At 38.6% G+C, this 22,153-nt stretch overlaps 1 long non-coding RNA gene across 1 annotated transcript in view; it reads left to right on the top strand.

The window, feature by feature from the left end:
• The window catches only part of LOC135313087 (uncharacterized), a 307,634-nt gene that overhangs the window by 16,517 nt on the left and 268,964 nt on the right, over positions 1 to 22,153 (top strand). Inside the window, exon 3 of the long non-coding RNA XR_010372679.1 lies at positions 4,978 to 5,098. This is a non-coding gene — a long non-coding RNA (uncharacterized LOC135313087). The remainder of the gene's footprint in view (positions 1 to 4,977; positions 5,099 to 22,153) is intronic.

Raw genomic sequence — 22,153 nt, 5'->3', positions numbered from 1 at the left:
TTTGAGAGTTGACCCATAGCAATCTTCCCCTAATTTCCTACCAGTGTGAACAGAATCCATGATTTATGAGGTGATACACAGTAACCTTACTTTCTGCCAGTGCTGTCTTGGCCTTGATTGAAAATCCAGTTTCTTCCTTGGCGAATTAAAAGGTTCAGTTGGCCTTTTGAGCTTCCATTTTATTCTGGAGTAGAGCAATAAACAGAACTAGCCTGGTTTGCTGTGAAGATGGATGACAGTGTGAAGTGCTCAGGTATGAGATATTGTTGTAGCCCAGGTGCTCTTAAAAACGTATGCAATGAGGAAGTTTGTTATCTACAGGAATCAAACTACAGCAGTGCAGTCTGGAGATGTGATAGGTTGCAGAAAATGCTCCAGCTGTCCCTGTAGCCAAGCTGAACATGTGAAAGCAGTGTATCTTCTCAATAAAGAAGGCCAACTATGTATTAGGCTGTAATAGCAAGGACATAGGGAGCAGGTTGATGGAAATGATTGTTCCCTTCTATTTGGCACTTGTCAGACTGCATCTGAAATACTGTGTTCAGTTTTGGGCTCCCAGTACAAGAAATACATTGATATACTGGAGTGATTCGAGAGAAGGCCATCGGAATGCTAGATTGTATACAAGAAGAGTCTGAGCGAGTTGGATTTGTTTAGCCTGAAAAAGAGAAAGCCAAGGGAAGATCGTGTTGCTGTCCTAAACTGTCTGATGGGTAGTTACGGAGAAGATGAAGCCAGACTATTCTGGTGGGTGCACGGTGATAGGACAAGAGGCATCAGAGGCAAGTTGCAACAAAGTAAATGCGATTAAATACTAAAAAAATATTTTACATTGAGGGTGGTCAGGTACAGGAACTGATTACCCAGAGGGGTTGTGTAATCTCCGTCTTTGAAGATATTCAAAACTTGAGTGCAGAACCTCAGCTAATCATACAGGGCTTAAACTTAATGATCTCCTGAGAGCTTTTCAATATGTATTAATCTGTGATTCTAATTCTGTAGTCTGCCAGAAGTGGTAGAAAATTTTACTCAAAGATACTGTTCTGCAAGAGGTTTGCCTTGAGTGGATATTTCAAAGTGACCTGAGCTACTGATTGTGAAAGCTCATTTCTACCTCAATTAAATGTAGCCTTTGTTTATCAGAGCAGGCTAGAATGAAAAAATACTCAGTCGGTATTGTCCCAGCCAACAGCTCCATTTCTCTCCAGATAGCCATGAGAGAGAAAAATGACACTGGATATATTCAGGAGGGGTGTTGTATATCTCATTGTATCACTTCAAACTTCTTCAGCTTCCACCAGAAAGTGCGTGCCCTTGCCCTTGTGGTACTACCTTTGAGATGGCAAATGTATATGCTGTTTCCAGATGAATTGGAAACAGTACACATATTTTTGAGGCATTTCTCTTATTACATTCAGATTATGTGTGCACTAACATTTCACTTATGTGGTATGAGTTCTATATTTCATATATCTGATCTCCCATTAAAATGTTGTGTGTTCTGACACACACAAAATGTGATTTGATTTTCATGTTAGTGTAGCATGCAGACAGGAAGTCTTGCCTTTTTTTGGGATAACGGAAGGTCTGTCCTTCTCTGTTATCAGCCTCTGACTACAAATTGGGTAACATGCTTGTTCTTACTAGCAGTGACTCCCCAGAACTCCTAGCATGTAGCTATAAAAGATACTGTAAAGTATCTTATTTTTGTACGTATTTGGTACAGGTTGCTGCCTGTGTGCCTGACGATGTATCTGTATAGCTAACTAATAACTCCTGCTTTAACAAGGGAGGGTAAACAATTTGTTTATATATCCAGCACTGAAGTACTCTTAAAATTCTCAGTGTCCTTGTTTCTAAACTGTCAGAAGTCTATAACATTTTAATTCACTTGCATATTATATTTTTTTTGTGAATTCTTAACTGAGAATTTTTTGTTTCCTAGAAATTCTGTCTCTTTTGTTGGGAAAAAAAAATGAAAGAAAAGGGGGGGGGGTTGGCAAAATAACCTTTTTTTTTTTTGCCAAATATGCCCCATATATTAATTTATTTGGAAATGTAAGTTCAGTGTTCATAGTACATCTGCATGTAGTTTGTAATGTTGTAGAACAGTATGAACCAAATTTGTACTACAATTTGTGCAAATACATATACACTAGAGAAGAATTTGCCTTTCAAGAATAACTCATGTGAAAGAAGTATAAATAAATTAAGTTACTTATGGCCAATAAGTATAGATCCCATAATATTTTTCACATATTAGTAATTACTTCTATTTTAGTATTTTCTACAATATTCATTAAACACAAGAGGGAGGCTTTAGATCGTAGCTTCAGTCTTACATCCAGTTTTGTAACTTTTCATGTATCTGCATTTATTTGCCCTCAGTTCTTCATTAGTAATTCTGTTAAATTCTAAAGGTTTCATAGTATATAAAGCACTATACACTCTGGATTTATTTGTACTATCTGTGCTACACAATTTTTATCAGCTATTTTAATTAGTTGTTAGGTATGATGACTTTACGGTGTTGACTATTTGTTAAGTAGCTGACAGTAGGCAGTATGAATGTTTCATGGTTTCTTGAGATTTATCTAATTTTTTCAGATTCTGAATTGTATCTTCTTGCATACCCTTTAAACTGCAATGAGTATGTTAGATAAAAAGGAATAGAAATGTCACAATCTGTCTACTTTATTCAAAAATCCTGAATGTAGAAGGAACACAGGGAGTGTAATTGTGAAAACAGCGTATTTGAGTGTGTCCAGGTGTGATAGGTTGACCTTGGCCAGCAGCTAAGCACCCACCCAGCCACTGTTTATTCCCCTCACAGTGGGATGGGGTGGAGAGAATCAGAACAACAAAAGCAGAGAACTCCCAGGTTGAGATGAAGAAGCAAAGCTGTGTGGGCAAGCAGAGCAAAATAAGGAATTTATTCAATGTTTGTTGTTGGCAGGCAGGTGTCCAGCTGCTTCCTGGAATGCAGGGCCTCAGCACACAGGATGGTTACTCGGGAAAATGAAAGCCTTAACCACAGACAACTTCATTCTCTTTTCCTTCAGCTCTTATTGCTAAGCACAATGTCCTATGGTAGGGAATATCCCTTTGGTCAGTTTGGGTCCGCTATCCCAACTGTGCCCCTCCCGACTTGTGGCACACCTCTGGCATGCTTGCTGAGGCGGGCAGGGTGGCAGAAAGGAAAGCACGATGCTGTGCAAGCCAAAACACTGGTGTGTTAGCAACACTGGTTCAATGATAAGTCCAAAATACAGCACCATATGCAGTGTACAGGATTACCTCCATCCCAGCCAGACCCAGTACACCAGGCAGGGCATTATTCATTTAGAGGAACGGCTTGCTTGTTCCCCGTAATAAAGTTATTAACACTATAAAATTTGGAGATCTGTAGGTTATAATATGACGTCTGCTTAAAACTCTGCTGCCTTGCTAAAAATGCTGGACTAAAAGGAGGGAACTGTACAAACAAGTATGCACTTATTTAAAAGAAAAAAAAAAAAGTTGATGGATTGTCTTGAGCTCTGTGGCTGCGCCACCATTAAGGAACTTAGTCTGTTTTCAGCCTTGCTGTTGTTTACTTCTTTCACATCAAAATCAATATTAGTTGTCAGTGTTTAATTAGCATGCTTTGTAAACATGCATTTCACATTGTGTTCACCTTAGGTTAATTTCATTTGTGATTATATGTAATATTACATTGCTTTGTAGGGAATTTATCAAAACAGCAGATGCTGTGCATTAAAGTTGGAGGTTAAAAAAAAAAAAAGAGCAATTTATTACTAAATATTTTCCTAACACCAACCCACTGAAGAATTTCTGGCTTCACGTTAGTACTAGCACCAAAGGAGAAAAGGGGAGAAAATAATGGATCAAATGCTGTGCTTCCACGCATAAAGCTTTGCTTTTACCTGAATATCCACTTTATGGCAGAATGAAGTTTTGCTTGGTTTCAAGGAGCAGAAAAGTTCAAGGTTGCGTATAGCCCTGCTTTGGACTCTTTTCTCTGCTAGTTATTTTTAATTCCTGGCAGGAGGTTGCCCTCCATGACTTCTGTTGATACACAGTAACCTTTCATGCCTGTGGATATTTTGTGTTCTCAGAAAGGGGGTTGGGTCAGATGTTTTTAGAAATCCTTGGGAAAAAAAATGTCGCCTCCATGATGGAAAGGGCATAACGCAGAGATAGACTCAGCCCATTTTTTTTAGTCTCGCTCAGCCCCACAAACACACTTTCCCACATCACTAGACCATTGTGTGGTTTCAGCAGTGAGTTTTGCCTGCTGTTTATAGCATGAATGTTCAGGGAACCAATTACTTTATTAATCTATAGCTTTGACTTTAAAGAGGTCTAGAAGTAAAGTAGAGGGTCCGTGTATTGTTAACTTCAGTATTCTTATTTTTCCTGGTCTTGCATATTTGCTGAATTTCTGTCTGCTGCAGTTATCATGATTAGGATGTAATTCAAGACTAATTAATCTTGTCCCTCTCCAGATTGTTGCATGCAAACCAACAAATATAAGAAACCTGAACCAGCTACAATGTCTCATTTTGCTAATCAGAGTCCTTGTTAGTTTTCATCAAAAGCAGTGCAGTATTTGTCCAAGATCAATGTAATGACTTTCTAATAGCTATATGATAGATAAATGATTCCCTGAGATGGTGAAAGCTAATGCCAAAGCCATCCAAATGACTTACCATGCAACACCATATCTTGCTACTTTGATAGTAGATTGTTTAATGTTATAAAACCATAAAATAACAAATATGAAGCCCTCCATCCACTGTTCACCATTCTAAAAAGACTTGTTGGATTGCAAATAGGACAATGAAGCACCACAGTGTGATATTAAGAGGAAAACAATCAGATGTTTTATTTTTGGTTGTAGCTATTCTCCAAGACGGATGCTGTCTTTGGTTTCAGTTCAGTAAGACATGTTTAAATCTACCTTTCTTCATGCAGGGACTTGTGTCAGCACCTAGGGATGACTTGCAGAATCTGGACCCTTGTTCGGAAGAAGAGTTTCTGTGAGATTGGGTTGTAGTAAACTGATGCTTAACCTTTTTTACTTGCCTATGTGATAGTAAGAAAAAAATTTTTAAAGGCTTGAATTTTGAGCACTACAAGGAAATTCTGTATTACATGCCCTATAGCGTATTTAACAATCTCTATTACTGCCCTTAAAGCACTTCTCCACCACCCCACCCCCCCACCCCCCGCCCCCGATCAGTTGTAATCGCTCTCTAATTTCTCTCTTAGCATTGTCGTCAGGGCCATAGGCTAGGGCTCTATCAGGCCAGGCAAATAGAATGTACTATTGCATACTGTCACAAAGAGATGAAGTGTCACTAAGCTTGACTGAATGCATTTTTCCCAGGGGAGAGGATTAATGAAGAAACGAACCGTATCTGTGAGATGTTGGTTCTGCTGCTCATTTTATTTTTCAGAAACAGCTTAGATGATGATAGTTTGGGAAACTGAGTAGAACCTGTATAGCTTTTAACAAATGATCGGAGAACAAGCTTGTAAATGATTTTTTTCTATTGTTTTTAACAACTCTAACCTTTTCAATCATAGACAAACATTGTCCTTTTTATAAAGGACCACATGCTTTGTCTCACACATGTGGAATTCTATTTAAATAATGTTTCTTTTAACCTATAATTAAAAAAGAAATTTTGGACAGAAGCCTTAAAATTTTCAGAAAACCAGTGAGAGCCTGTCTTCCTGAAGTTTAATTATGAGATGTTACAGCATGTTCTATTTTGAATTCCATTAAATCAAGTAAGTGTACAGGATGAATAAGCTATTGCCCCGGTGGAGAATCAGGCCTTACTAACTTGCTGCATATGGTCATTTGACTGTATAGCTATTGATAGCTATTTGCATAATGTAAATATTACTACTTTATTTTATAACTAAAAAGTTTTGTTGGAAAATATTTTTTTTCTGTTTTCAGTAAAATTATGAAATTGCTATAGTCCTATAGAAATACTGCTCTCTCATTATAAGGCTGCTGGAGCTGTGTGCTGGTGAAATGATATATCTATATCACTCTTCCCACTTCCTGTTCACTGTAGAACATAAAAGACAGTTCAGGTGGCCAAGCTTAATTGAGCCTTCAATATTTGGTCAAAGAGTTGATTTGCATACTTGAAGATGTTTTGCACCTTATTTTGATCACTAAGTAATCAGTGCATACAGATGGCAATCAGATTTCTGATCTGAATACACAAGTAGTAGCTTGTGAATGCAAGCAAGGGCTGTGAAGCTGCAGATTGGAGCTCTACTCAGTTGGAATGAAAAATTATTAATATATCTCCTGTGATTATGGAAGTGGAGGAAGTGAGGATTTTTTCATTAGTACTTTGTAAGGACTTGCTAATTTATTCATATGTGGAAGAGATGTTGGTGAGAAAGTAAATATTGTCTGAGAACTGACTCGGGCTCTGAATCCCAATTTTTTTTTTTTATTTTTAAACTCTATCTACAAGAGCGATACAAGTCTCAGCACTTACTGAGAATGGAATGAGTACTTTCAGTACTTTCAGAGTACTTTCAAAGTACATTTCCTCTTTCTCAGTATTTCACCTTCCCTCTGGAAAGGAAAAGTTTCTGTACGCACTATGGCAAGGTGCCCACGTGGGCTTGTGTGTTCCATAGAAGATCACTGAGGTTGTAACACTGTAATCGATTCTTGCTTCCTAATTGCCATACATTTTGTTAGCAGTTAAACAATCTGTATGGATGGTCTGAATTCCTTCTTCAGACAGAACTGCTGACTCTGGTTGCTGTTTTCCTGTCTTTCTCCTCATTCTTAATTCTGTGTTAATAGGTGAACTGGTAAATTGCAAGTGAACAGTATGCCACCTTTTCCAAAGAGTACTCTACTCCATTTTGCTGTACGTTGGTATACACACTCAGCCTTTAAAAATAATTAGTAAGCTGAAAGCTCGTTGTATTTCTGAATTTGAGTAGGTAGGGTGGCTGTACCATTTGTGTGTATAAAGGTTTAAAATAGTGAAATTATTGGAAAATGCACTCATTTTTTGTAATGTAAGTTATTAGTGACACCGTGATTTCAGGTTTCATTCCTTTGCTTACCAGAGCTGGAGAGTCCAGTTTATTGCTCTGATTAAGATGTTCAAAATAAAATTCTGAGTCTTGAATGGCACAGTCAGGAATATCTATTAAAACATCCAAACAGTTTTTATATGATCTTAGAACAGTTTTGGAACTGTATCAAGAAGTCTTTTTAACTTTTATGGCGGGAGAAAGGCTATGTTTTTATGCACTGTAGCCCATTTCTTTATTTCAGGAAAATTTGTATTTCTTTATTCCAGATAGTTGGGCATCTTTGAAACACTGTAAAGGATTACAGGCTTTGGACGCAGTAAGGAGGGGGATATAAGTACAATGGAGATGAGGCCCAACAGAAGTTTGTGTGAGAAAAATGTGGATCAATGGATATTTTATAATGCAGATACCTTGTCCAGGCCATTACAATACTGACTTGAAGGGGCAGAGGAAGCTCTAGTTATTCTGCCAGTGGAATGAAGCTGAAATTTTAGATTATTATTGCTGCCGAAATTCCTTCAGAAACTTCTATATTCTCATGTAAAACATTGTATTTTTGTTGTGTATTTTAACAGCTTTTGGGAGTGAGATGCATTAGGCTGCATTACTTATCAGTCATGCAAGTAGAATTTTTTAAAAGTTTCTAAACAGTGAGCCTTAAAATATGTCTTGACTTCGAGTTACTTTTTTCTATCTTGTTGTTCAGTAGTCCATAGCCACTTCAGCCTTGGAAGTGATTTCTTTCCATGAGTGTTGTCAGCTATAAAACTCGTGCTATTGACCTATCAGCAGCGTCCTTGCTGAAAGTAATTAAACTTCAGAACCCTGTTCTTTCAAGCAACTTGACCTCTAAGTGGCTTGACCTGCGATTGACTCCCCAGTCTGCTTTGCACTTAACTGAAATTTCTGTGATGGTAACATCATTAAGGATACAATTTCCTTTCCCTCTGAAATATTAGTTACGTTGTCAAAAGCCTTTCTACAAGCGTATTCATATGTGCAAAAAGCTACTGTTCAAGGGAAAACACTGATGTTGCTTGTTGTGTTACAGTATTCATTAGGTATACTGCAGTGATAAAATGAAATGGTCTCTGCGCTAAGTGAATCTACTGGCATATGTCTTATGACTAGTGAGGTTGTAATCCAGCATTGCAATCCTGGCCAGCATTTTCATACTTGTGTACTTTACTGTAAAGGTTCCTTTGGTATGCAGGCTATATTTTTGTTATCCTGTATGTTGCAAAACAAGCTGCTACTGTTTTTAACTGAAACTACTGTGCAGCTGTTTCATTACTAGAAGTTTACTCAGCAGCAACCTATAACACAAGATTTTTTCATGTAAATTTGTAAGATAAATGGGTTTTGTATGGTATATTATTTAATTTACCTTCCTATTAAATGGACTAATCAAGTAGAGTAAGGAAGCTTTTCAAAATAATGAGGTTTTCTTTCATCAGAATAGGTACTTGTTTTAAATAAATCATTAGTTATGTAGTTAAAGCACTGATTAAGAATATTCTTTGATTTTGCTTTCCTTTGTCTAAATTAAATCTAGGAGAAAGGCTATGATAAAAGGGGTTGATAAAGCTATTACAAAGAAATTAATATTGCTGGTATCTTGTATATCCTTTGCTATTAATCATCTGTCCTCTGTTCTACTTATTGGACCTAACCTTTCAGGCTCTGGGATAAATTGGTTTAATATTCTCCCTTTTTGGTATCTCAAGTACTATGGGACTAGTCCAATTCGTATTTTAATTTTATTTAATTTTATTATTTTAAAAATACTCACTTCTGCATCTTCAGAGGTGTCAGTGAGTGCTCAGGGGTCTCCAGAGGCCTTTGCTGCCCCCATTACTTTTGCTGTGGTGACCACATTATACATGGCCTGGGTAGGCGCGCACATACTCTGCTGTGCCTGTACAAGGCACTGAATCCGCCCACAGTTTAGACTCCATGTTGTTTTTCGGGTGGGGGAGAGTGCCTGCTGCACACAAACTGCCTGCAGCTGAGCTCAGCAGTGCAAGGACGTGCTTTTCCATGGGCACGGAGTAGGAGGCTTGATGTTCAGAGGCATGAAACTTTAAAGTTAAGGTGACACTGTAGAAATGAAATCTAGAAATAAAAAGTTACAAAAAATTGTTAGACGATTAAGAAAAATACTGGGATACTGGTATCAGAACACATTTTTATGCCCCGCTGTTTGAACTCCTTTTTGTCACTTAAGTTTAAGCATGTAGGGAGTTGGGGAAGAGGTGCGGTGAGTCACAACTGCAACACGCAGAAGCTTGATGTGAGCATTCTGCAGTGGGTTATGACTGGTCGCTAATTCTACGCTTTCCATCTCAGCCTTTAATTGATGCTAGGGTACTGTTTACATTTTCAGGATCAAGGCTTCTGCTTGTATGCAAAAGGGTATGACTTCTTCTGCCCACTCTCTTTCTCACTTGCAAGCAAACCACCCTATTTTTCTCTTTGCTTGAATAAAATTCAAAGTGTAATAATGCACTCCACCCTCTTAATTCTGAGGACAGGTACAAACCAGAAGTTTGCAAATTGTCTCCCTCCCCCTATCCCCACTTCCAAAGACCTACTTCAGAACTGAAGCTTCTGCTTTCATAAATTTTAGAAAAATTGACTACTTTTCCCTAAAAATTAAAGGCTCAAAATGTAACGAATATTTCCCATATGAAATCTCACAAAGACACTGCCAGAGTGAGCAGATTTTCATGTGACAGTAGGCATATCTTATTTTTCCATAGCTGAGCAGCCCAGAAGTATAAAATATTTATTTTATCTCTTAAGCAGTTATCAGCTAAAAAGGAGGAAAAAAAAAATAATCTTTGTAGTAGCTTTTCAGACTCTAATCTTATTTCAGAAGCATAACTTTTAAGACTTTTCCACAAGAATTCCATTTAAGCTTAACACTTCAAAATCTAAATGTGAACTAACACTTCATAGATGTAAATTGTGAAAGGGTATTTTGTTACTTTCTTCCTTTCCTGGCTTTGAAGTTTTACCTCAAGGTCAGGTTAGAAAAGGGCTGTACATGGACAGGAGTAAGTTGCTGGAATTCAGTGTAAATTCAAAACAGACAGCCCCTGCACAATTAAATGGTGTTTACAGACAAGGTTACTAACATCGCTTTGTAAAAGCTTCTGATAAAAAGAATGTGCCACTCCAATGCCACAGGCCAGAGGAGGATATGGAACAGAAATTCGTCTGAAAGAAAACAGCTCCTTGGTGCAAAACTGTGAACACTGGTATGTTATAAGTCAAGATCTTGAAGGTGTTGACACTCCATCTTACTTCCTTCATGAACACAGAGATCAATTAACAATGACTGCAGATATTCTGTGCAGGAATTTATAGCTGTACGTTGTTGTTTTTTTTTTCTTTGCTTATCCCTGGTATGTCTCAATTTTGTTAAGTTGCACTGATAGATCTGACAGCGACATGTTCCACGTAGCTGTTCTAGTTCACCAGGTGTATGCTAGGCTGATTACGTTTTGTTATGTGCCTAGCCAATGAGATCCAAAAAGCAGTAAAAATGTGGTTCCAAGTTAATAAGTATTTTATAAGCTAATTTAACGCTTCCTTTTAAGACTAGCTTGTTTTGTGATAAAGGTGATGCTATTACAATTGGATGGCAATACTTAAAAAACTTTCAGAGCGTCAGAAAAGTCATTGGGAGAGCTGTAGCTTTCCTCTCTGATGGATGCTTCCCTCATGAGGGCTGCGTCTGGGCTCTTTGTCTAGAACTGCACGCTGGACTGGGGCAGTTGTACACCTTGGCTGTAGCTGAGGCATTATGATTGGAGGTTCTGATTAAGTAAAGTTTTTGCCTATTATTACGTTATCCTGCTTTTGTTGGTATTGCCCCGTGTTACAGTCAATACTTAGAATTGGTTTCCTTTTGTTCGGTGAGATTATTTTTTTTTTTTCCAAACTCTTCACTGTTGTTGTCATGGTGCTTGACTATCTTGCGTGGAAAGTTAAATAGTTTGCAGTGCTAAAGCCTTGTTCTGCTGCTATTTGTTGGAGGTGGAAGCTGTGCAAAGTATCTATGAATCTAAGAACTTCCTTGGACGGACAGAAGTGAAAAGGAACAGGTTGGTCATAGCTTTGTGTGTGTTATTGCAGAGGGCTGCCATAGGCAAGCGTGAGGCGGCCACAGAGTCTCTTAACTAGGGGGACAAGGCTTACCATTAGCTACATCAGGGCATGCAGTGATAATTCCTTGGAATTTGTACTTGTGGCAATGCACTGTTTATCAACTGCTTATGCCCCAACTGTTGCCCTCATGGTGGAGTGTGTTTGCTCTCTAGCCAGAAACTTGTCCTGTTAACTTAGCGTTGGATTTCAGTTTACAGCACTGTCATCTTCATACATGGCAGTAAATTCTGTTGATAGAGTGCAGAGATTGTGTTCCAGAGACGTAACTTGCATCTAACCCCTCCAAGTCTTAAGCCATCTAAACTCTACCTCACGCTGGCTCAGAGTTTCATGCCAATGCAACATGCAGCCCAACTCACTTTTTAAAAAATGATTGGTTTGTTAATGTTGTGCTGAAACAATTTGGCTGGTTTAAAAGGAAAAACATGAAATTAATCTGCAGCCAGCATTTTAAAATTGCAGGGAAATGTCTAAAAATATGAGGACTTCTACTTCTTTTATATGAAATATTTTTCTGTGGTCACTTCCATACACTTTCTGGGAATTACTTCTGCCTACAGCTGTTTCATGATATAGAAACAGTTCTGTCTATAACAGTATCTTATAGGAAAGTATAAAGATAGTTATAAGCAATATTTTTGTACTTTCCTATGTAAGTTAGAAATTATTACGATGCATTGTGGATTCCTTGTAAGAGTGACCTTTAGGAAAATAATAGTTGTGTCTCAGGTTTCAGGCAAGATAGCAAAGTTGGCAGCAGTGGTGGCAGCTTTTTAAGGCGTGGCAGTGGGTATCTCAAATCTATAAATGTGTTTGGAGGAAAAGGGATAATCAAATCGGGGGTGGGGGGGTGGGGGGTGGAACAAGAGGTACTAGTAGGAATACTGTTCTTTGGAAAGAAAGAAAAGAAACCTGGGGTAGGACAGGCAGGCAAGCTGTGAGGAGTGATAGGGTATTTGAGCCCTCAGTATTTGATCTGGGATATGTTGAGGGGAGTAGATTAAATGAAGAGAAGTAATGTTGCAGAACGGAGGTTCTGTAGAGAGATCTGAGGCTTTAGAGTACTTGGTGCCATAAAGCACTGCTGTCTGGGCTCCTATAAATAAAATTCTGCTTTTGGGAGGAAGGGGTGCGGGATTGTTGGCTTAGAGCTACTGCTGTTAACGGTTCTTTGCAGAATAACAGGTAAGGAAAGGGTCAACAGTGGTATGAAAAACTAGCAATCTGTATCAATGGTCTCTGATCCATAAAGAGAAGTTCCTAGGCCGAACCTGAAGAACTGAAGGCAACAACTGCCTTCCTGAAAATACAGGTATAAGAGAAAGAAATGCCCCACAAGCTGCCTGCAAAGTCTCTAATGTGTCTAGGTTTGAACTGTAAAGAGATGGCTGCCTGAAGGACCTGTGGAGAGAGCATCGTTCTGATGAATAAAGACTGCAGTGGCAGTCTTGCTGCAGTCTCAGATACTTCAGTTCTATCAAACTATATGTGTTGCTGATTGCCTGGCTCCTTTTTCTGACTAAATGAAAAAATCTCCTTTGACTGGAAAGACTGAGAAATTTGTGCTTGAATGTAGGATGTATAAGCATTTATTGGGAAACAAAGTTAAAGAGAAAAAAAAGATTTAACTTATGATTTCATTTGATCCCTTACTAAATTGCCTGTAGTGTATGCATCCTTCTTCTTGTAATAAATATTGTAGAATAGGAATGGTTCATTAACATTCTGGGAAATGTCTTACACAGACTGATGTTACCATACTGATTATTATTCTAAAAATCATCCATGGTGCCTGATTTCCTTCAGTATACTTGACTGTGGATGTGATTGCAGGGAATATTTGCATTTGTAACAGTGTTTGGATTATAGTTCAAACATCCTAACTCTTCTACATAATCTGTAAATTGGGTAGGTTTAACATATAACTTAAATGTCATGTCTGTATTTATTACAGAATCTCCCAAATTTACACTGAACTTGTGAGGTTATGGGACTATTTAGGCTCTCCGTGTTTATGTACCTTTAAGCTCTCTTACCTAGCTGTCTGTGCAGAAATGTTTGTGCCTTTGAGTGATGTTTTATTTTGCTTACCTTTGCTTTGTGGAACCTCGACTCTGGGATTTTTGGAAGTTGCGAAAAGCATCTTTGTTTCAGTACGTGTTTCAGCACGTTTTCATTCCAGTCTGTTTGTGGATTAGAATATTTTCATCCTTCTCCCATTATGGTGAGAAGGAAAACCAGTTTTCTATGGCAAAACGTGCAATTCAAATGTAAATAATTAATTTTCATTATTTATTCCTTCAAGTGTAAATTTCCTTTCCTCAAAATACTTAATCATTAGGATCTTTGTACAGGTCAGGAAAATACAGACATCCATGAATAATACTTGATCTAAATGTGTTACTGGAGTAACACAATCTGGACAATCAGATTTTTATCCTTAGGCCAATGTTTTATCCCTTTTAATGGTCGTCCAAGAGATTAGTATATCAATAGTCTACTAATAATCATTCTTTACTCTCTAAGAAAATATTGTGTGTGCAGTGGGCACAAAATTCCTCAATAATCGTACAACTAGGTGTGCTATTACTATTTTCACTCATAAATCCACACCTGCTGATATTTTATCTGCTGGTACAAACCTAAAATGAAATTTCTAAAACCAAGCCTGCAGAGAACAAAACTTCGGCTGCCAATTGCTGTTGTAAGCAGGCATGCTGAGAAGCCAGAGGGCTACAGTAGGAAAGTGGTGGTTTTCTATTCAGTAGCCAGTCTTCTGTGGTGGGAGTCCTGGATAATCACTCCAGTGCAAGGTGTCAGTCAGCTTGCATGAAATGATGTTGCATAATCATGGCACTGCATGTCAACTCAAAATGCGTGTTACTGATGTGTTAGTGCCAATAACGCGATAGGAGCAATGTCTGGATTGAAGGTGGGACTGATGGGGGAATGATCAGAGCAGTCTTGTAATAACAGTATGTTGATGAGGAATCTTTCACGCGAATTTGGCACGTGGGCCCAAAACTCCTATCGGGTGTAATGCATTGTAGGATCTCTGTTGGAGAAGTACTGTTTGAGGGGCTGCATACTGAAACAGCTTCTGTAACTTGTAGAAATTGTGTGCAAATAGGGTTGTCATAGTGGTGAAGAATACTTATCTCCTCACATGGCAAAGATAGCAATTCTATTAGCAATTGAAGACTATAGATGCAGAGCTTCTTGAGAACAAATAGACTTATTGAAAGACTTCTCAGGATATTTGGTTTCATAAAACCAACCTTAGAGCATTACTTATCTGGTGTGCAATTCTCGATATTTAGTCAAAACTATGTTTTCCTTATTAGAAAAATCCTTTCATTCCTCTTGAAAACACAGTGAACTAGGGGATGACCTGAGGCTGTTTTACAGTAAACAGCAATTTTACAATAAACAGCAACTCAGTTATCTGTTGTTTGTAAATTAAGAAACCATTGTGATTGTTTTCAGAAAGCATTTATTTGAGAAAGAGCACAGTTAGAATGAAAAAGCCGTGTGATTATTCTGAAATGGGAAGTTCAGGTAAGACTTAACCTGCAAATGTTTTGTTTTCAAGTGACTTACAGCTGCTGTTCCCCGGTTATCCCCATGATATGTTTCATATGTGTGTGGGAGAGGAAAGGAAATGTACTGTAAAGCAAACTATTATACAAGCTCCAGCAGAGCAGGTATTTTGAATGCCAGTCACTCGAGCAGGTGGGTGCCTGCTAACGCTAAGTTGAACATGGGCTCACTGCTGAGAAAGAGAAGTACAATGGCTGTATACTTTGCTAGCAAGTCAGATTTTTGAAATCCTTAATCCCATGTGGAAAAAATGTGATGAAGGAGCTGAGCAAATTTCTACAGTGTGTTATTCTGTATGTGTTTCAAGATCACTGTCCTCTGTCAATGCCCCTTTTTTGAAACCAGAACTTGGCACTTCTGTTTTCAGTTTCTGTTAAAATTGTTTTTAACTTTAGCCTGTGGGACAATAACATGAATATGTAGTATTCCATTTTTAAAGTTGCTTCTTATTATTCAGATATCATTCTTTACATAGACAATAAAGTGGGCCATTGAGCAAATATCAGGTAAAAATGCTAAAATAAAAATGTTCGCATGAAGGCTGTGCTGTTGTCTAAGCTGCTTTTTACTTTGCTGGCTTCCCTGCTGTATGTTGGGGTCATGCACACAGGACCACAAAAGCTTTGAGCTTTTCTTTGCTGTGCTCAGTTATCTAAGTCCTTTATACTGTCCCTCATTGGCTAACCTAGAGATGGTTCCTTGCATTCCAGTACTGGTATTTTCCAGAGTTGCTTAATTTGTTCCTGTATAATTTTCTCTTTTTGATGGAAGTTAAGGATTATATTAAGTGTAAAATAAATCTGTACTGAAACAGAATAGTTCAAAGATATTTGGATAGAACAACCACAGCAGTGTAGCTAAGAAATAAAATGTATATTGAATTGAAGGCAGAAGAATTGCTCCCTGTAGTTCATGTAACAACGTGACAAGCGTCAGGCTGCTAATGCATTGATCTCCTTGTTTCCATGGTTTCAGATTTTCAGAGGCTCAAGAACATTGGTTACCTCTTATGTTATTCTTGGACAGGACACTTTTCAGTGCAGATACTGACACTTCATTCTTTGTTGGCCCTACGCCAAGCCTGAGCGTATGACCATAGTAAATGGTTAAGTCTATGAGTTGATGCTGGTTTATGAAACTGGTGTGGAATTTAGTAGAGGGCTGAAAATTGGAGGGTGATTGGGATTTTGTTGTAATTTTGTTTTTTTTTTTTTTTTTTAGCTTGCAGCAAAGAGAAGCCTCTGACTTCTGAAATAGGTGAAATAAGCATTCAGAAAACACTAGTTGCTTCATTGCTTTTGAGAAATATGGTAATGCATCATAAATATGCTAAATTATGTTATTTTGACTGAAATAACCATAGGAAAATTTAGATATTTTAAGGATGAAAATTAAAGGTGGAACAATATTCACTTTGTAGTATGAGTGGTTGAGAGTTGCACAGCAGTTAAATTCTGCAGCTACTAGGAACAGGTTCACACAAGCTCATTTGTTTTATGAACATAAGGACTTGATTTCAGAGGCGGTCTCTTGGGAGATTAGACTTGGCCACAACAGTAGCCTCAGAGTGTTTCCTTGATCTCCTTGCATCTGGTAAGTATTAATGCGAATCAAAATAAAGACTTGTTTACACTGTACATGTGTATTTGTATCTCAGCTTAAGAACAAAAGCGGAGGTTACAGCAGCTTCAGCTATCCCCAGATTCTTACAGCACGTGCTAGTGTGCTGCCTTTCTGTAATGCATTTTCTTACTCATTCCTGTCTTCCGCCTGCAGGGAAAATTTCATGAAGGTGTACGTACCCATTTCAAGTGCAAAGATGATATAAAGTGGCAATACAAAGCTTAGAGTAAGTCTGTAAAATAATTGTAAAATACCACCTTTGCATTTAAAAATGCTGTCAAGTATGTGGCTCTAACCCTCCTGACAAATCTCTTCTGTCTGTTACTAGTGATGTGTCGTCGTCTTTGCAGTGTGTGTGGACACAGACATGTGTATCTCATGTTCATCTTACCTGTCACTCCAGTCAGTCCTAGGAGCGCTTCTGTGATCTCAGTACTCAACAGATTCCCACTGACAAAGGCCATGGCAAACATGACTTTTAAGTGTGACATATGTCTCTAGCCCTTTTAATAGTAGGACTATGTAGATTGAATGAATTATTGATTATTTGGGACTCTAATACTAATTATTTGGGAAAATATACCCTGCTGTTTGGATGTACAAGAGCCATGCTATCTGGCTTGCAGTCCCAAAGTCCAAGTTCACTGAAGTGCCCAGCATATTTAAATATTTCTTTTGGAAGAACTCAAAAGCTCTGTACAGTGACCACATGATTAATTTTCTACATATGAATAATCTCAGCACTTTGAATTACATTTTAAACATATACTTAAAGTAAATGCCTGAATACTTAAATGGATTGAGCACCATATAATGTTTTTAGCAATCACACAATCACAGAATGGCAGGGGTTGGAAGGGACCTCTGGAGATCATCTTGTCCAACCCTCTGCTTGAGCAGGGACACCTAGAGCAGGGGGCACAGGAATGCATCCAGGCGGGTTTTGAATGTCTCCAGGGAAGGAGACTCCACAACCTCCCTGGGCAGCCTGTGCCACTGCTCTGGCACCTGCACAGGAAAGAAGTTCTTTCTCATATTGAGGTGGAACTTCCTGTGTTCCACCTTGTGCCCATTGCCCCTTGTCCTGTCATTGGGCACTAATGAAAAGAGCCTAGTCCCATCATCCTCACACCCACCCTTTAGATATATATAGGTATTTATGAAATCCCCCCTCAGTCTTCTCTTCTCCAGGCTAAACAAACCCAAGACTCTCAGCCTTTCCTCATAAGGGAGATGCTCCAGTCCTGTGATCACCTTGGTAGCTCTCTGCTGGACTTGCTCAAGGAGTTCCCTGTCCTTCTTAAACTGGGGAGCCCAAAACTGGACACAGTGCTCCAGATGTGGTCTCACTAGGGCAGAGTAGAGGGGCAGGATAACCTCCCTCGATCTGCTGGCCACACTCCTTTTAATGCAGCCCAGGATACTGTTGCTTTCTTGGCCACAAGGGCACGTTGCTGCCTCATGGTCAGCTTGTTGTCCACCAGCACTCCCAGGTCCTTCTCAACAGAGCTGCTTTCCAATAGTTCAGCCCCCAGCCTGTACTGGTGCATGGGGTTGTTCCTCCCCAGGTGCAGGACCTTGCACTTGCTCTTGTCGAATTTCATCAGGTTCCCCTCGGCCCAGCTCTCCAGCCTGTCCAGGTCTTGCTGGATGGCAGCACAGCCTTCTGCTGTATCAGCCACTCCTCCCAGCTTGGTATCATCAGCAAACTTGCTGAGGTTACACTCTATCCCATCATCCAGGTCACTGGTGAATATGTTGACCAGGACTGGACCCAGCACAGACCCCTGGGGAACACCACTAGTGACAGGCCTCCATCCAGACTCTGCCCCATTGATCATGACCCTCTGAGCTCTCTTGTTGAGCCAGTTCTCAATCCACCTCACTGTCCACTCATCTAACCCAAACTTCCTTATCTTGCCTGTGAGGAGGCTATGGGAGACAGTGTCAAATGCCTTACTGAAGTCGAGATAGACAACACCTACTGCTCTCCCTTCATTGACCCAGCCAGTCACACCATTGTAGAACACTATCAGGTTGGTCAAGCATGATCTCCCCTTGGTGAATCCATGTTGACTACTTCTGATAACCTTCTTGTCCTCCACATGCCTGGAGATGACCTCCAGGATGAACTGCTCCATCACCTTTCCAGGGATGGAGGTGAGGCTGACTGGCCTATAGTTCACCAGGTCCTCCTTCTTGCCCTTTTTGAAGATTGGATTGAAATTTGCTTTCCTCCAGTCCTCAGGCACCTCTCCTGTCCTCCATGACCTTTCAAAGATGATGGAGAGTGGCTCAGTAAGAACGTCTGCCAGCTCCCTCAGCACTCATGGGTGCATCCCATCAGGGCCCATGGATTTGCGAGGATCACTCGTAAGTCTGTCAAAAATCAATGTATTTTCCTTAATCTGTGCAAGTAAGGGTGACTGTGTCATTATTGTGTTCCATCATTGGCAGAATTCACGTGAGATGTGTTTTTTAAGGTGTGATTTGTGTCCTATTTACTTTACCTTATATGAAGTCCCATTTCATACATGTAAGGATTGAAAGTAAGGTAGTTTATTGGTGGTAAATAAACAACAAATGTTATTGTTGTCCAGGGGACCAGGGAGGAGAAACTCTTGCGTGTTCAACCCCAGCCACACCTCCTACTTCTTTGCTGCAATGTTGAACTGTTGTGTTCTGTAGCCTGTAAACTAAGGATTGATATCTATAAAACAGCATTCCTTCCAAGTGTTCCATAGTTCACATTCACTCTCCTTGCTATAATTACAGATTAAAGGCAAGTTCTCCCTCCCCTCTCACAGATTTCTAAAACATTGCCTTATATTACTTGTCATTTTGAATGGAAATAAGTCTGACGGGTTTTATACCTAAGGGAATGATCTGAGGAGGTAGTGAATGGTAATGAGCTGATAGCTCCACCAGACATAAAGTGAGAACATATGCATCTAGTTCCAGTCACAAGAGCCTTTATTAAAACAAAATGCTGCAGTGGTAATACCATGCGCAACATGCCTTGAGATGCTGTTAACTACTAAAGATACAGCGTCTCCCTTAAATATCCTCTGAATTAATTTAGTGACAAAGGATAACTCTATTTTTGGTTATAACTTTAAAATAATACTATAGAACAAGAAGTCATAAAAAGGCCTTGATAGGACAACTGTTGATAATTCCACAAGCTTTGCTGAGGAAATTCAGTAATTCCACGTGCGTTCCCATAAAGGCTTCTGTGATTGGATTTTTTTTATTTTTTAAAATTCAGTATGCTATCACTTTGAGTACTGGTGTTCAAATTATGCAGCATTCATTGCCTCAATTTATAATGTCATTCTGAAAATACCATTCCCAGTTTTCAGGTAATGAGTGCTGCCTTGTTTCAAGAGTTTTTAATTGCCACATGGTAACGAATATAAAGTAGTTAGTCTTTTCCTTTTTTCTTTTTTTAAATTGTCTTTACTAATTTTAGATTCCTTTGCATGTCATGATTCAGTAGGAGAAAGTGGACGTCTACAGGAGAATGACACACTTTTCCTCCCTTTTTCGTTATTTTTTTTCTTTAATAAAACATTTCCCTAGAGGACGTGTACATGTTGTCCTGATATTCTTAGAGAAATGTCTGTATAGAAGAATAGATAAGTATGTCGTGTTCTCCTGGGGACAACTACAGATGTATAGTGTTTTACTAAATTCATGTGAATATTGATAATTTTTAATTGATATAATATCAATGGAGCTGGGAGCTGACTTGTGGTCAAAAGCTGCTATTTAAGTAAATGCTGCTGAATGTGTATGTATGAGATCTTTGATTCCCTTCTGTTTCTAGAGATTGCTATTGTTTTGTTAGTTGAGTAAGAAAAATATTTTTCTCTGAGAAATAAATTATAGTTGTCCTTCTGGACTAGACCATCTTGTTTTATACATCCACTAAAGTACCTTGTGTATTGTTCTGTCAGTGGAATGAGGGCTTAGAAAAAGAAAACATCACTGAATTTTACAATTTTAGTTTTCACAATACTGAAATAATGTGAAGTGGCTATCATAGAAATGTAAATTGAGATTATGTTGTTGTTCTGTGTTAATGACTTGATACAGAATCACGGAATGGTAGTGCTTGTAAGGGAGCTCTGGAGGTCATCCAGTATTTTATCATAAATAATTGATCCCCCCCCCCCCCTTTTGTTCAATTATTAGATGCACTATGCAGTAATAGTTTATTACTGTTTTCTAATTGTTTGTCACTGTTTTGCACTAAATGGTGTCGTAGGTTTCTTGTTTTTTTTTTTTTTTTTGTCATGGTAAGTATCTTCAAAGACATTATGGCATGTTTTGTGTTTTACTGCATGATTCTATTGACACTGACTCATTAATTAATTCTTTTCGTCTTGTTTTACTTCTGGTAGTGTCAACAACATCAGTAGCTTTATTTTACCTCACTTGGTATCGTTTTGCTAAACCTTGCAAAGGATGAACTCTTTCATGTGTTTATAAAAAAAACCCAAAACCCAGCTGTTAGCCTGATTCTGTCACTTACTAATGTTTTTGGTGTTTGTTTTCATTTTTGAAAATGTCAAAAAGTTTTGATGGACTAAAGTGCAGGAGAAAATACTGTGCAGGGATTCTTGCTGTCACTCGTGCTTGGTAGAAGTTCACCCTGTAAATGTGGTGTGCAATATTGAGCATTCAATAATTTATTCAAATTTATGATAAGCACACAGTGCCAGTGAGCAAAGGCAAATGAAAGGTTTAAGTTCTGACCCAATACCACTGAGGCCAATGGAGGAAAACTGCAGTGAATTTCTTATATTAGTCTTAAAAGAAATGCAGCTCTCAAACACTAGCTATTTTGACATTTCAACTGACATGTGGGAACATATCATTCATTACCATAATTTTGCACTGGCTTGCAAAAGCAAGTCCTCAGGTATTTGGGAATGCTTTATGTGAGTTACTAAGGTCATGGTTGCTTTTCTTGTGTATATATTCTGTCCAGGTTGGAGATTGCACAAGGGCCACATATGCAAGGGAAATTCCGTGAGACTGTCCAGATAAGATGGATTTTCCTCACTAAAATGTTGTTCAGTATTTTTCTTAAATACCACATTGGAAGGGATCTGATTGCATTATTTGCTCTATGTGATGCAATCCTCCTTTGACTCAAAATGGTTATTTTTGTACTGTTTTGTCCTAAAACTTAAAAAAAGTAGTAAAGTGATATGCAAAATGTGAAACTATTACGATTGCTATGATTTGTGTGGCATTGTACTTCAGAGATGGTGGTGCAGCACAGAAAGAATATTTACATGATTTGCAAGACATCATGTATGAACTTGTATTAAGGGTAGAATACAGTTTTCCAAGTTAGTATTCAAAGACCATTTCCATTTGGTTATCCTTTACTTTTTCTTCAAAGTTTTCAGAGAATGCAGTCCATTGGATTCTCAACCCTTGCAGAAAATAAAGCAGGGGTCTTAGATTTTTATTCATGATACATAGCTGTTTCATTCCTTAAGCGCTACTTACCCTTTCTGTGTATCAAATGGTGTTTTTTGTGGTAATAAATTATTTGAGCTGCTGAAGAATTATTTTTTGACCAATTGTTGGGGTTTTTTTCACTGGAAAGTGCACAGCCTTGTGTGGAAATACAGCAGTCTGTAAA

The sequence above is a fragment of the Phalacrocorax carbo genome, chromosome 4 (genome assembly GCF_963921805.1).
Source record: "Phalacrocorax carbo chromosome 4, bPhaCar2.1, whole genome shotgun sequence".
NCBI classification, from domain to species: Eukaryota; Metazoa; Chordata; class Aves; order Suliformes; family Phalacrocoracidae; genus Phalacrocorax; species Phalacrocorax carbo.
This window is presented reverse-complemented; position numbering and strand designations above follow the sequence as displayed.